Source organism: Pectinophora gossypiella, chromosome 15 (assembly GCF_024362695.1).
Source record: "Pectinophora gossypiella chromosome 15, ilPecGoss1.1, whole genome shotgun sequence".
In the NCBI taxonomy this organism is placed as follows: domain Eukaryota; kingdom Metazoa; phylum Arthropoda; class Insecta; order Lepidoptera; family Gelechiidae; genus Pectinophora; species Pectinophora gossypiella.
Window position 1 is genome coordinate 1,090,035 of NC_065418.1, and position 17,074 is coordinate 1,107,108.

The window sequence follows — 17,074 nt, forward strand, 5'->3', positions numbered from 1 at the left end:
GTATCCGGGACCAACAGCTGAACGTGCCTTCCTAAGCACAGATCATCTTAGTCTCGAACAATCGGACGATCTGCCTGTAATGTCCTAACCAAACTAGGGATCACAAAGTGGTTTTGTGATATGTCCCCACCGGGATTCGAACTCGGGGCCTCTGGATCGTCTGTCCAACGCTCGACCACTGGACCACACCTCACCGAGCTTTCTGTTAGACCAAAGAACAAGCTTAGTAAAAATAACTGCCCGTTGTTCATCATCTCCCTAGCTTTATACCGTTTTTCACAAGATCTGCTTACTCAACCTGAAAATTTGACAAGTCCGTTTGTTTACAGAAGCGGCTGCTGCCTGTCTGACGGCGAACCCGCGAAGGGAAACCCAGCCCAATACAGGTTAGATCATAAACCGAACGGGTAACAGCGGGCGTAGCACTGTAAGCGCGCGAATCTTTCTCGCCTCGACATACGTCACCCGTCACTCTCTCACAGTACTGCACAGAAAGAGGGGTCTATATTAAAATCTATAATTGAAAATGCCTACTTATATTGAAAATCCGTAATCATTTAAACACATAATTATTAAAATCCATAACTTTAAAATATATATATATTTAAAAAGTATATCTTTAATACACATAATGTCAATATAAATAACGATTAAAAAATATATAATTGACACCCTTAATTTTAATACCCATAAAAGTTGATATAATGCAAATAATAAAACAGTTTGATGACGAATATGACGATATTATTGTAAATGTTGATTTTACCATTACCACTCTTTCAATTCATTCATACCTACCTATTACAACTACAATATTTAATGCTTGATCTGTCCAGAGACAGGTATTAACTACATAATTATTATGTTAATATTATGGATTTGCAGATTTATTGCTTTTTAAGCTATGTATTTTAAAGTTATAATTTTTAAAATTATGGATTTTCATTAATATGCTTAATAATGATATATATTTTTAAGTTATTCATTCTAATTGGTATGCAAATTACAGTTATGTCAAGTCTGTTATGGATTTTCAAAATAGGGTTATTAATTTTATGCAACTTAAGGGACATCCCAGAAAGAGACGATGATCTCTGTCGCGGCGAGAAAGAGTCGCGTGCTTACGGTGCTAAGCCCGCTGCTACCGATTTTTATCGATGCTATTTCAGCTAAACTCATGTCTAGAACTAATTGCCTCACGAACGTGCTATATCCGGGGTAATGCAGGAAGTTTGGAAGTTACACGAGTTACACTACACGTGGCCCCTTCAAACACACACCAATTTATAACCTATTCCATATGGAATAGCTACCAAAGTTTGTTAACTTATTACTGACACTTAAACCCTTGTCGTCTCCAACCATCAACGAATCAAACTACAGCGCACACGACATTACATTTTATTTATGAAATAGTACAGTTTAATTTGGAAGAAAGTTGTAGAGTGGACAATATATTAAAGAAGCTGCTTATGCTAATCTTTATCGTTTTTGGCAGTTGTACCTATTTGTGGCTCTGCCCACCCCATTAGGGATTACAGGCGCGAGTGTATGCTGACTGTATGAAACTGTATACTCGTGTAGCTAGACATAAACCAGTAAGTATGTGTGTTACATGATAAAAAATTTCAAATCCAAACACGAAATCGAAAACAAATTCAATAATTTGGTTTAGGCTCAAGCTGGATTTGAACCTGCGACCATCATATCAACACACGTTTATTAAGAACTAATGATGTCATCGTTTAACTAACCAAACTCATAAGAAAGGATTTTAAAAACATTATCTTCGTTGCGCCTGCACAAAATTTACGAGCAAATGCGCAGCGCCGCGTGAATGTTTACATAACGCCAGGAATACTCCGCGCGGACAGACGACCTACACACTACTATAATCTATTTCTATGATGGTTTACGCGTATTCTCGTATTCTCTTGTGTGTATTGTAAGTTCGATGACCGGTCTAAGCAATCCAGGTGCCATAGTTATTATTAAGCCGCTAATAAACGGTTTCTAATGTGGTGGAGCTCGGTGGCGCAGCGGTTAATGCGCTCGGTCTGCGATTGTTGAAGTTAAGCAACTTCGGCAAAGGCCGGTCATAGGATGGGTGACCACAAAAAAATCATCTTACTTTTTGGACAATCAGGTGATCAGCCTGTATGTCCTAACCAATTCTAAGCTATAAGGCGATATTAGATATTAGTTTCCGGCTTCCGTGGTCCAATAGTTGAGCGTTGGGCACACGATCCGTAGGCCCCGGGTTCGAATCCCGGTGGGGACAAATCACTTTGTGATCCCTAGTTTGGTTAGGACATTACAGGCTGACCACCTGATTATCCGAAAATAAGATGATCCATGCTTGGGAAGGCACGTTAAGCCGTTGGTCCCGGTTACTACTAACTGATGTAAGTATGTAGTCGTTACATGAGCCATGTCAGAGGCCTTCGGTGGCTCAGTAATAACCCTGACACCAGGGTTGATGAGTTGGTGTTCCACCTCACAACTCACACGATAAGAAGAAGAAGATATTAGTTAGTACCTTTATTATTTACGGAAGTATACTTTATGCATGGAATAAGTACTGAGCAAAGTGGACCATGGGTACAAAGTTTGGTGATTGCACAACAACATTTCAATGGTTATCTCATTCGGACATGGAAAGTTATTAATTTTTATATCAACTTTATCTGAAGCAGATTGACCGCCTGATGTTTAGATAAGGTGTAAATTCGTTTTGGCATAGGTAGATACCACAACGAACAGATCACTTTCTATCAATCGATATTAGGCGTAATGTTCGAGAGTACGCGCACACACACACACACAAGCATTTTTAAAGCGCAAGTAGGTACTATTAGATGCAGCACTGGTATCATACCTGTAGGGCATAACATGCCCAACGTGATAAAAAAATTCACGGTTATTTTATCGATTCTGACGATATAATTATGTCGTTTTGTCGATTATAATATGTGAACCCATATAAGTCATATCGCTCTGTCAAAATAAAAAAAGGGAAAAAAGCAATTTATTCATGGTTCATCATATCCAGCTTACGACATCGTATCAACAGTTGCTGCAAGTTGTCTTTGATTACTTGTGGCTCTGCCTACCCCATTAGGGATTACGGGCGTGAGTTTATGTATGCGTGTATGTGTTATTTAATGGATCGATAAATTTACTTGGTGGTATACTTAATTATAAACTTAGTACATTACAAAGGCTCACGACTATATCTCAATGGGGTAGTCAGAGGTACATCCATGATGAACTAAGGGTGGTATTAACAAACCAATCTCAGCCTTGAGACGGCACTCAAGATGATGTCAATGTGACAGTTTTCATATAAAAACAGGGACTTGAGCATGATCTTGAGGGCAGTCTCAGCTGAGATTGGGTTAATACCACCGACTGACTGTATCATGTTGATTTCAGCTACACACTAATTTAATTTTACGTTATACCTGTCACTTTCTTATCCGCCGAAAAGGAAAGGGACGAAAGATTGATAACTGTTCGAAAATGAATGAGTTACCATTAAGGGATTTTCCAGGCTGCTTTCACCAAAAATAATATAGATGGCGTTTTTACGGTCACGAGCATTAATATATATACACTTTGGTACCATGTCACATTAACTTTTTTGACAAATTGAACTATCTCACTAAATGTCAAATATGTTAGTGCGGCAGAGTCCTAAAGTGGGTACATTATATTGCTCATGACTGTACCCACACCTCACCGAGCTTTCTGTTAGACCAACGTGATAGGTGAGCCGTATCGCCGTCTGCAATGGTCGAGTTGTGTCAGTGAAAAGTGCACTTAAGATATATTAATAACTCATTGGTGCAAGTCCGGTACCAGACAACTTTCTTTCTTTTCTTTCTTTCCTTATCCAATTGATTTGAATTGATTTGATTTTTCTTTATGTAACATACAAAACAAGCGGTTAATTAACGGAGATCGGTAATATAGTCGCCTGTTGTTTGCACGTCCATGTTACGTCGTCCCTATTGTTAGAAAAGAAAGGGAATGAATAGATGAAATCGGACGTATCAATGAGTAAGTACCAAGGAAGATGTCTTGAGAGAAAGGTTACAAATACTTACAAATAAGTACTTGTTGATTGCAAGAAAGCTCGGTGAGGTGTGGGTTAGTTCATCTTGCGATAGATGTGCACCTGACTACCCCAATCGGGATATATTCCTGAGCTTAAGTTATTTTAATTGTAGATATTTTTTTTATTTTTTTTTATAAAAAGATACACCAACTAATAAAACAGTTAATAAAATAAAAGTTACATCAGGAATTAGGCTGCTACATAAGCCATTTAAAATTAACAAAAAAAAAATAACCTAGGCTAAGTAAAAATGTTTAATGTAAAAGTAATGTGATTGCAATTAATTCGTTGTCTGATTTTTCAAGTCAAATGTAAAGCCTATTTATTTATGTGAACCTTCTTATTGTAAATGTAAAATTTCTTGTTTGTGATTTGTGTGGTAAATAACTATATAAATATAATAAATAAGACACATCAAAAAAAATGGTAATACCATACACCTCTGCCAACCCCATTGGGGATACAGGCGTGATGCTGTGTTATAAAGAACTGATATTAGGCAGCTAAATTACTCAATTGTATAACAATATTTTATGTTTATTTTTATTTTTTTAAAGAACGTCTAGGGCCCTGTACCGAGGTTTTTCTTGCAGCTTCTTTTCCCCGGCTATACAGGTTGTGAGAAGCTGCAGTAGTTTTAGGCGGATGAGACGTTCGTTATGTAAAAATTGACGATTCAAAGTGTAACTATGTTACCTACTGAAGAAAGATATTTTTGAATTTGAATTTGAATTATAAAATACGAAGTGTTTGGTGAGGGTTCCGTCAAAATGAAAATTTGTGAAGCACAGACAGCCTGTCTTGGCAGACCATATCCGTATGGCTGTGACCTTCATTCGGTGGCACGTTGCGACCCTCACTGCGTGTGTGGCGTGTCCAGAATTCAGTGTGCGGACCATCACTATACCAAGCGATAGGGATGGGACTAAGCTTATCGAAAAACTGATGTTCATCGATTTCTACTAAAGTAATAGGGAAGTTTCCAACTAGTCAGTTTGAAATTCGTATGAAAAAGCTCACTATGATGTCATAGAAAAAAGGGATAAAATTTCGGACTTTTTACTACGTTTTTTTTTTATAGAAATTTAGAAATAAGTGAAATATAAAAAAGAAAAGATTTTTATTTAGTTATTTTTAGTTAGTTGTAGATTTGTCTTTATTTAGTAAACAGAATTTCATAATTTTCTTGAACCTATTATCGACCCAATTGCTGTAAAACAATATATTTATTTATGTCCGTTTTTGTATCTGTGGTTTTTAATGTGTGTGCAATAAAGTATCTGTAAGGTACCTATGTTATGTGTATAATGAATCTGGAACATATTTGCAGGAAAGGGATATAAACAAGACACTTTTTTTTGAAGTGACTTATTGTAGATTTACCGCAAATGGCATTAACTACTTGGCCGGACAAATGGGGAGCGCTGAGGACTAACCTGGTACAAAATTTAAAACAATAGGCCTGAAAGTGCTCTTTTGGGAGCGAACTTCGGCCCGGAGTCATCTGAGAGTATTATATTTGAACGAATTAATCGACCGTAGTCGACCAAGCCGGCGGCATGTACCCAAATTACAAAATCACAATCAATCAATCGCTTGTGTTTCTGTCCCCTTTGAGGCTCCAGGCTCCAGTCGCTGTGACTGATTCATTGTGAGCGATACGCATATTGAAATATAATATAGGTATATTATATAGCCTGGAAGAGGGCAGCAGTAACCGTCAGTACTATTCAGAGGCGGAGAACAGGAGTCATAGTAGGGCTTTGAAATAGACTACTCTGGGCGCCATCCCACTCGCGTCAGACAGAGTACTGCGGAGCGGGAGGCAAAAGGGAAACCAATGCTCTATTTTTCCCTAAAAAAGTAGCATGGATAATGCACCGACATGAGCGTGGGTCTTAAATTAGTGATGACCACCCACAATATTTCAGGTTATTTAAGAATAACTTGTAGAAAAACATTTAATCTTAACAAACAGCCCATCCCAAAAGTTGTAAACATTCGCGTCATACTTCGAATATGTTAACATTAAGCCGTTTCTGACGCAACTTTCACCGATAACTATCTGTTGCACAACTTGAGAACGATAACAAATGTGAATCATTTGTGTCCAGTATCCTGTTGTGTTATCTGTGGTTATTGTGTAAGCAAAAGTAAAGATAGACATACAGGTAAAGTGCTTAAAAAACTCTTAAAGCTTTTTTTTAAAACGGCTCCCTATGTTGATGCATAAATCCCCCAGTTTGAGTTTAAAAAAAAGAAAACAGATACTACTATAAACGGCCTCCGTGGTCCAGTGGTTGAACGATAAGCTCACGATCCGGAGGTCCCAGGTTCGAATCCCGGTGGGGAAATATCATAAAGAGGAGACATTACAGGCTGATCACCTGATTGTCCAAAAGTAAGATGATCCGTGCTTCGGAAGGCACGTTAAGCCGTTGATCCCGGTTACTACTTACTGATGTAAATAAGTAGTCGTTACATGAGTCATGTCATGACCCCAGGGTTGATGGGGTTGGTAATTTACCTTACAACCCACACAATAGAAGAAGGAGAGTAAAATAAGAAACTAATATAAATAAAAATAATGTTTATTTTTATCTCTATCTCACTAGTTTAGAACTTAAATACAATACCTATCCGATGTATACGGGTACAGATTAATCAAGCAGACGAGAGACTGGTGTCTGTGATTGGCGCAGACCGGTGTTACAGATCACCACGGGGGTTAAAATGGCCACGTCGAAGCAATTCATCTAAAAAAGCAATATTGATATTTGACATTTGTTTGCATTGCGCACTTACTATTCGCAAATGTCAAATAGCAATATTGCTTTCTTAGATGAATTGCTTCGATGTGGCCAGACATACGTATGTACTTCTTCTTCTTCTATCGTGTGGGTTGTGAGGTGGATTACCAACCTCATCAACCCTGGTGTCAGGGTTACTATCGAGCCGCAAAGTCCCCTGACATGATTCATGTAACGATTACTTACTTACATCAGTAAGTCGTAACCGGGACCAACGGCTTAACTTGCCTTCCGAAGCACGGGTCATCTTACTTTTGGACAATCAGGTGATCAGCCTGTAATGTCCTGACCAAACTTGGGATCACAAAGTGATTAGTCTTATTTTACTGGAACACTTTGTTATACTTTATCGATTAAGAATCGATCCCCTCTCTATTGTTTACGTTGTGCATTGGTCGGTCGGGGACATCCATTTAATGTATTAATTGGTATGCCGTGTATGTACTAGGGTCGCCTTTCTCCAAAGATCCATTTGTGAGCGATAGTAAAAATAAAAACATCAGTAGCGCGGATGCTTAACATTCTATACGCGGCGCGGCCAGCAGGGCTAACATGCGCATGCGCAACATGATAAAATTATCGATCGATTCAATAAATTTTGTCGTAATCGATAAGTTTGTTTTTCCCCTAACATGCGTGCCACGTGATTCTGTTCGTATTTTGACAGAACGACATAATTATATCGTCGGAATCCATAAAACGACCGTGACAAAATTTTATCATGTTGCGCATGTTGGCCCTACTGACTGTTTTTTTGTTGTAGTAATAAAGCTATTCGATTCTCTGCTGAATTGCGATTGAAGAAACACATTTTTTGTTGAATAATTAATAGCTACCTATAAACGCCGCCACCACCTATAACGTTGGTCTAACAGAAATTTCGGTGAGGTATGGGTACTTTTCAGGCTTGAATCACCTGATTGTCTGCAAAAGTAAGATGATTCCGTGCTTCGGTGAGCACGTTAAGCTGTTGGCCCCGGCTATTAGCCGTGAAAAGAAAGAAAGAAAGAAAGAAACATCTAGACACGCGGTCGCGTGTCAAGCCAAGATCAAGAAACAGAACTGGCCGATATACCGAGTCCCGCTAACAGTCACGTGACCGCTTGTGATGTCACAACGCGCCGCGCGGGCCGCGGCCCGCATAGTAGGTATTACCCCTTTCACGGACAGAGACCATGGGTAATTGGTGGTTCATAATAGGTAGTATGACACCTTGGAATCGGAACGTCCATAGACGTTCTGTCCTTGAAAGTGTTAAGTCGCCAGCAGTTATAGTAGTAGCTTGCGCAGTATTTGTTCGACAGACAGAGCTTAGGCTACAATACATTATCTTATGTTATAAGAAGATATTTTATGTTATACTGTTACTTATAAATAAATTCAGGACTGACCATTGAACTTGGCACCCATTTAGATCTCACTTCTTTTGTCGTTGAAGTCAACAACCAAGGCATTTATCATTGTATTGAACTTGGCTGTCATTTCACATTTATGTTTTTGATTGGATTTATTACTTCGGGACACCACAGACACAGACAGACAGTACATTACATTTAACACAGGACAGAAACCACACGGAAATCAATAAGTACACAGAAAAGAAAAAGAAAATAACAAAAAGATAAAGAAAAAAAGAAAAGAAACACAAAAAGAAAAACAACCTGAAAACACCTTCACCAACCCGCAGTGAAGCAGCGTGGTGGAGTATGCTCCGGTTGATTGAGGGGAGGCCTGTGCACAGCAGTGGGACGTATATAGGCTGTTTATGTGTGTGTGGGTACTTAGTTCATCTTGCGATGGTATGTGTGGGGAAAGTAGCCTGGAAAGGCCCTTATTAGGAATCCAGTCGATAGCTTATCTTATTGATATTATTGACCTATATATCTCGCAAAGGCCGGTCATAGGATGGGTGACCACAAAAAAAAAGTTTTCATCTCGAGCTCCTCCGTGCTTCGGAAGGCACGTTAAGCCGTTGGTCCCGGCTGCATTAGCAGTCGTTAATAACCACCAATCCGCACTGGGCCCGCGTGATGGTTTAAGGCCCGATCTCCCTATCCATCCATAGGGAAGGCCCGTGCCCCAGCAGTGGGGACGTTAATGGGCTGATGATGATGATGATGACCTATATATCATTCCTTTATTGTACAAAACTTTTGTAATAATTCTATGAATTGTAGCCACATTTTGCGTAAAATAATTATGTCGACAGAGTTGCACTGGCGGTAAAAAACAATATCAAAACGATTCAATGAAATTACGAGAATTTTTACAATTTTACAAAAAAAAAAACAATAACTAAGTCACGACACGCTGGGGCTATTATTGTAGGAAATGTCGTGATTTCTACCACTGTCACGTACAGAAAGTCAAAGTCAATGCTAAAAGTTTATTTGTGATGTATTTTTACACCGTTCGATACCAAATGGAAGGCTTAGGTTCGATAGGTACCTACTAGATACTAGGTATTCACCTTATTCATTAGGTAAGTACTATATTCACACCACGATCGAATTCAAAAATATCTTTATTCAGTAGGTAAGATAACACTTTGAATCGTCAACATAACGAACGTCTCATCCGCCTAAAACTACTGCAACTTCTCACAATCTGCTGCAAAAGAAGCTGCAAGAAAAACCTCGGCACAGGGTCCTAGATGATCTTTAAAAAAAATTCATAGATATTTGCTATACGTGTTCAGGGTGTTAGTGACATCGTAACGAAAGCTTTGAGGGATGATTCAGACCATGATTCCGAGTTGATATCAAGTGGAAAGAACTGAAAATGAAGAAAAAAAAAACACAAGAACATGAATTGCGACGGAAAATTCCACTTGATAATTATTAACTCAGAATCGTGTACTGAAAGTCCCCCTCAGTATTCGTTACGATGTCACTAACATTTTATTATACTTACCTAAAAAAGTGGCAAAAAAATGTAAGTGTAAAAAGCCAAAAGGCGACTCCCGTGTTAAAATTTCTCTGAGGAATAAAGAATTATACTACAGAGGTCCTTACCCAGACGTTTTAATCAACCTAATGGATCTCGTAAAGATAATACATATACATACATAAACAGCCTATATACGTCCCACTGCTGGGCACAGGCCTCTCCTCAATCAACCGGAGGAGGTATGGAGCATACTCCACCACGCTGCTCCAATGCGGGTTGGTGGAGGTGTTTTTACGGCTAATAGCCGGGACCAACGGCTTAACGTGCCCTCCGAAGCACGGAATCATCTTACTTTTTCGGACAATCAGGTGATTCAAGCCTGAAAAGTCCTTGCCAAACAAAGGACAGTCTCACAAAGTGATTTCGACAATGTCCCCATCGGGAATCGAACCCGGACCTCCAGATCGTGAGCCTAACGCTCTAACCACTAGACCATGGAGGCTGTTCGTAAAGAGAATGTAGTTACTATAATGTAAACACAGCTATACTTACTATTAAAGACAGAGATAAGGCTCACCAGATAAACGTTGATCTAAAAGAAAGCTCGGTGACATATGGGCATTTAGTGCATCTTGCGATGGATGTAGCTAGAAAGAAAGAAAGAAAGAAAGAATCGTTTATTATAAAGGGACACCACAATAACAAATATATAATATAAAACACGGAGTAACACATAACTTACAATCTAAACACATAATAAAAACAACATACACGAGAAATACAAATAATTGAGTGTATGGACTGGTCAACGATGGTGGTGGTGTCCTTTATAAAAGGGCCTCACTCCTAGCTCTGACTATCCCATTGGGATACAATTGCGGCACGATGCGTGGGGATGGAGTCCCGAAGTGCCGACAGAGTAGTGGAATAATTAGTAATAACGACGAAAATAGTAACACCAACAGGAATATTCAGTTTATTAGCACTTCACAAAGAAATTATAGCGATGCTCACGATAAGATACAGTGAAGAATTAATGATTACAATCCGAAATTAGGGGCACGGCCAGAGCTAAGCAGTGTAATATAAATGTTGCTCTAATGAAGGTCGGGGATGCAATGAGTCAGCGTAAAATGAAAGGAAATGCGGAATGAAATGAGAATTTCGAAATTTAAAATGATTGACGGTCAGAAGGAAAGGCCAGGGGGGTTAAAATGGCCACATCCTAGCAATTCAAAAGTATAAGTAATAAGAAAGCAAATAATAATAAACATACATAGCAAAATAGCAATATTGCTTTCAAAGATGAATTGTTTCGATGTGGCCATTTTAACCCCCCAGTATGTGCAGAGTTTGTAATCTGCTACAGTCGTGAACTTATGTTATGTTATACTACACTATTCACAGACAGGTAAGAAGATCTCAAGAAAACAATAGTAATATTGGAAGTTGTTATGAGAAGAAAAATACATAGAATCTTGTGAATACTGTCGCAGCTCAGATAGATGAATAGATGTTTATATTGTAGTTGAGGCTAACGATAATAATTATGTAAGTAATAGTACTTATTATTCAGGACATTGCATTGCAATTCAAAATATGACATAGCATCACGCCTGTGTTCCCGAAGGGGTAGGCAGAAGTGTATACACCCACTCCTCGCCACCTACGTTTCAGTCTTGTAATAGGGGGCGAACCTATTGCCATTAACCGGGTACAAATCCTGGAAACCACATGATATTCATTATCTATGATCCAAACATGAATTCAAATTCATAATAAGAATGGAATTATTATGAATTTGAATTCATGTTTGGATTTGTTAAAAATAACCCCGCTAATTTTAATTCAGGTAACGAATTGTGGTCCAATTTTAATCAGGATTGAAATTTGTGTGTGCGTTGCGCGTTTTTTTTGTAGAAAATCACATGTGGTTTTTCAAAACAGTGCCTACGTGGTATTCATTATAAGGCAACGAATACCTAATATTAATTTGTATCCAATAAAGTGTTATATTATTATTCGTTTCGTAGTATGTCGTTTCCATATTCCGGGCCTCGGGAGTCCCGGACTTTTGAAAGGCGTGTTTGGGGCCGAAACCAACATATAGAAGCCCCTTATTATTATTATTTGTATGTCGTTTCCATATCTCGGAACTATGGAGTCCCGGACTTTTAGAACGCGTGCGTGGGGCCGAAGCCAACACGTAGAGCCCCTTAAGACAATTTAATCTAAATGTGGTGTGACACCAACCGGCGATTATCCCTGTATATACTATGGGAGTGCACTTAAAGACAATCCCCGGTTCGCGTAGGACTATTGCAGATTATACGAAAAAAGGGAACTGGATTATTGGGTTGGGGGTTAGTGGACTGGGATACTGGGGCTGTGGGGGAATATGGCGCGTGCTCGACCTATGTTAATAACAAAGATACAATGCCTGGATGGGCCACCTATCTAGCCGACACAACAAGACGGCAAGATTATTATTAGTATTATTTTCTGTAAGTGGTATAGTAAGTACGATACGATGGGAGAATGCTTTATTGTTAGTTAAATTGGTTCTAAATAGAACTAATACAATGGAATGGTTCCGTCCGTGACCGCTCCAGGCAAGGATTCGATAGAAAGTTTGTCCAAACACGGTGTTCACGTTATTGTTATTATAATGGCAACATTGGCTACAACAAGTGTGCCAATTGCTAGCAACACTGCTTTCCTCAATTATGACGCAGTGACAGGTTTACAAAGCATCTGATGACGAAGAAAATCGACCCTCATGTGTTTATATCTGTTTGTTCCTAGGTTACGCAACCGATCATTTGGCCTAAACTTCTGGAGCTCCTGTACACTGAAAATGTGTATTTCCCAACCCTGACGCTGGCAGAATTGTCCCTGTTGATAGAAGCCATTTAGGAGGAAAAAAAAAAGAAAATTGATGTCACATAAGCTCACGACTTTGTCCGAATAGAGTAGTCAGACGTACATCGTAAGATGACCTAAGTATCCACACCTCACCGACCTTTCTGCTAGACCAACGTGATAGGGTGAGCCGTATCGCCGTCTAGCTTATTGTGTTAGTGAAAACTGCACTTAAGGGTTCGAGCCGGCGCCACCCGTTTGAGAAGCAAGCTAGCGTACCTACCACAGGACCTCGGGTATATAATTATTCAAAAATACAATGTTATAGCAGTAACATTATAAAAATCATTGTTGCTTGATATTTAGATCAAACTATGTATAAAATTATGTTGCTACCGATATTGCTTCTCTATATTTTGATCAGAATAATAATGGTCGAAAGTTGTGTTGTCCTAGGTGTAATAACAAGGGCCATCATCTATACCCAAGATAAAAGATGCACATGTCTGTCATCAATTAAATTAGAAGGTTAAACGAAGGCAAATGTGTACAGCGCCATCTACATTTTTTTATGGGAACGTCGCCTGGAAAGTCCGCATTTGCCGCGGACTAAAGCTTACAAAACTATTACAAAGGTATCAGTGTCAAAGATGTTAAACGTGTTTCAACACCAACTGTAGGTACTTGTCACGCGCCGTGGGGCGGGGCTTGTCAAGAAATGATGTGAAATGGAGACATACTCGAATGGTGCGAGGTACAGGCGAGAAGCCGATAATCCGCTAAATTGTAGAAACCGACAAAACGTAGAACAAAAGGTTATAAGTACCTATACATATTGCTGGGAATTTAGGACAATAATTGTCAACAAGAATGACAATGAAAACTGCGTAAACGCCTTTTGGAAGAACTACATTCTAATGTGATTTTTTGCAATAAAAACTCACGCTAGTCTCAAACAAGGTAAAAAAATGTACTTAGTCACAGTTTTCACCTATAGTCGAGCTGATTCCAGTAGGTACATATCATCTTATTCTATTTTAAGTTATACCTACCACTTTCTTATCCACCGAAAAGGAAAGGAAAGCAATTGACAGGCATAAGATTTATGTAACACACGTCAATTTTAGGCAGATATTTAAAAATCCCTCCCAAAATTTTATCAGTGGGGTGCCTATTTAATTCGTCCGGGCTACTCATTCGTTTTACAATTAACAGTTATCAATTGTCCATTTTTTACTTTTCGGCGGAAAAGAAAATGACGGGTATAACTTGAAGTAAAATTAGGTGTCTGCAGGGATCGAGGTCAGTGTCTCCTGGATTGAAAGCTGCGGTGCTTACTGGTACAAGGCGACGGGAAAGTTTAACAGGATAACATCACAATAATGTGTCGATGAGGAGCTCGGTGGCGCAGCGGAAAACGCGCTCGGTCTGCGATTGAAGTTAAGCAACTTTCGCAAAGGCCGGTCATAGGATGGGTGACCACAAAAAAAAAGTTTTCATCTCGAGCTCCTCCGTGCTTCGGAAGGCACGTTAAGCCGTTGGTCCCGGCTGCATTAGCAGTCGTTAATAACCATCAATCCGCACTGGGCCCGCGTGGTGGTTTAAGGCCCTATCTCCCTATCCATCCATAGGGAAGGCCCGTGCCCCAGCAGTGGGGACGTAATGGGCTGATGATGATGAATGTGTCGATAATCGATATATTACGGACAGCTATCGACGTCTCACTGTGATATTTCCTGCTCAAACTGCCTCTGACGTAAACAAAAAATATATTACAAAAACGCATTCTGATATTTCAAACGCCGCTTCCAGTCACGACTCTTGTAATATCGTCTTATAGGTAAAATGGCCGTTCAATGTGCCTACTTTTTACACTTGTTTCTGTCGGACCAGAACCAAAATCGCAACCTTGAGGTGGGTGGCTCAACCTTGCGACATTTGACAAATCAATGTTGGGACAACAATGCTCAACCTGCCATTGTTTCTGCCATTCAACGTAACACTGTGATCATTTATTTCCTATTGCAACACTGAACTGGATTAGTGGCACGTGCTTTGGTTTTCCCTTTGATTTTGACACCAGACTTGCACCAATGAGTTATTAATTTATTTTAAACTAGCGACCCGCCTTGGCGCCCCGGCTTCGCTCGGGTGCAATGCTGAGGAAAAAATTAAATTATTTACGACATCACATTAAAAACCTCAAAAATAACAGTATTTCTCCACTATTTAATGAATGTTATTATACATATAAACCTTCCTCTTGAATCACTCTATCTATTAAAAAAACCGCATCAAAATCCGTTGCGTAGATTTAAAGATTTAAGCGTACATAGGGATATAGGGACAGAAAAAGCGACTTTGTTTTATACTATGTAGTGAAGTTCTCACAGACACAGTTGGCTCGACTCAAGGAATGCAATCCCGATCTTACAAGATCTCTCTGATTTTCCGGGATCAATCCCGAAGCATAATATAACGAGATTCCATTTCCAGGGCGAATCCCCTTGAATTATACTTTTTGTTTTGATTATGCCGATTTCCAAAGAAATCTTAAATATTTAGGTTTTTGTTTTCTTTCAAGAGATATTTTGTTTTAATTAATCTCACTATCATAAACAAGCAGTTTTCATCGTTTTCAGTCATCCTAACGTTAATTTTTTTTTTGAACTAGACTAGATCTCGAAAATATCGCTGTCTTTATTTAGTAAACAGAATTTCATAATTTATGCTGAACCTAGTAAACGACCTAATTGGGTGGTGTTATTAAAACATACAACACTCCTTTTTGTTTAGCCGCAGTCGGGTAGGAGTCATTCCAACTGTAGTAGGTAGTTATTTCTTCCTTAGTTTTATTTTATATGTGCACTTAATTTTATGTTTCGTAAGCTGCTGTGTCCGGGAACATATCGAATGTTATTGGCATTTAGAATCATGAAACGTTATTATGTTTAAAATTGCGTTTTGCAGTCTATTATGGAGTTTATTTTTTAAAACCTGCAAATGTTTGTGTTGTGTTATAAATTGATTGTTTGACTTGTAAGGTTCTTTGTTTATTTGCCGTAAGCAATGTATGAATTTTTAAATGCGGATGACGATTATATGATAAAACAGAATACTTATTTATTTTAGAGGAAGCTTTTTTTTTGTAGGAAGCAAGAGAAGTGTGTCAGGATCGAAGCAAATGGAATTCTATAGTCTCTGCTTACCCCGGTGGGAAATAGGCGTGAGTTTATGTATGTGTATGTTATAAAGAACGACTACATCACATACATTAAAATATTTTTACATTTATAAGGTTACGGTATTGTGACTAATATATATGACAATTACGACATGGGGGAGGGAGGCCTTTGCCCAGCAGTGGGATTATCATTATCATCAGCCCATTAACGTCCCCACTGCTGGGGCACGGGCCTTCCCTATGGATGGATAGGGAGATCGGGCCTTAAACCATCACGCGGGCCCAGTGCGGATTGATGGTTATTAACGACTTAATGCAGCCGGGACCAACGGCTTAACGTGCCTTTCGAAGCACGGAGGAGCCGAAAACTTTTTTTTGTGGTCACCCATCCTATGACCGGCCTTTGCGAAAGTTGCTTAACTTCAACAATCGCAGACCGAGCGCGTTTACCGCTGCGCCACCGAGCTCCTCGATGGATCCTCGTGGGATCATACAGGCTAATAATAATAATAATAACCATAATCTTACTTGTCCTAGCAACTTGGTTCGGTGACATAGGTTAGGTATAAACACAAACGTAAAATAAACATCGCAGGCGACTTGCCTTCAACTATCTTTATCTGCTTTGTGACGCATATAAATGTAGCTTATGAAAAACCTAGGCCTCATCTACATTTTAGTAAGGTTGGCGACATTCCTGTCATGCAGGTCTATTCTGTAACTTGACAGCTTCGGTAGACAAGTGACATCTGTCAAAAATTTTATGTAATACATGTTACCGCCCGCGAAGGTTATCACCACTACTTGGTTGTATTGTAATACCTGAAATTCAGGATCATGCGCACAGCCAAAGAGTGGAATGCACTTCCGCCGTCATCGTTCTCTTCATCTTATAACTTAAGTTCCTCCAACCCCCTCCAATTCGGTATGTAACGGAAAAAAAGTTACACAAATTCTAAAACCATTTCAACATCCGTAATAATTAGCTTTATTTTTTTTAGGTCTGAAATCAGCCGGATGGTGGTTATTTTAGCAAGATAAGAATTAACCTCAAGATATAAACGTCATTCAGCCCGCTTTAGATCTTTTTTCATTGTAAGAAATTAAAAACTGTATGAGTAGCAAAACTATTCAAAAAATAAAAATATTTTTTGACGTATAAGTAATTTACAAAGACGAACTTGTTGAAGATTAAGTTTAAGATAAAAA

The 17,074-nt window shown here is 39.0% G+C and overlaps 1 protein-coding gene across 1 annotated transcript in view; it reads left to right on the forward strand.

Moving 5' to 3' along the window:
- The first annotated feature begins 366 nt into the window (after positions 1 to 366).
- Positions 367 to 17,074, forward strand: part of LOC126373069 (disheveled-associated activator of morphogenesis 1) — a 178,845-nt gene continuing 162,137 nt past the window's right edge. The window contains exon 1 of the mRNA XM_050019041.1: positions 367 to 386. The gene's annotated coding sequence lies outside the window, so the exon portion shown is untranslated. The remainder of the gene's footprint in view (positions 387 to 17,074) is intronic.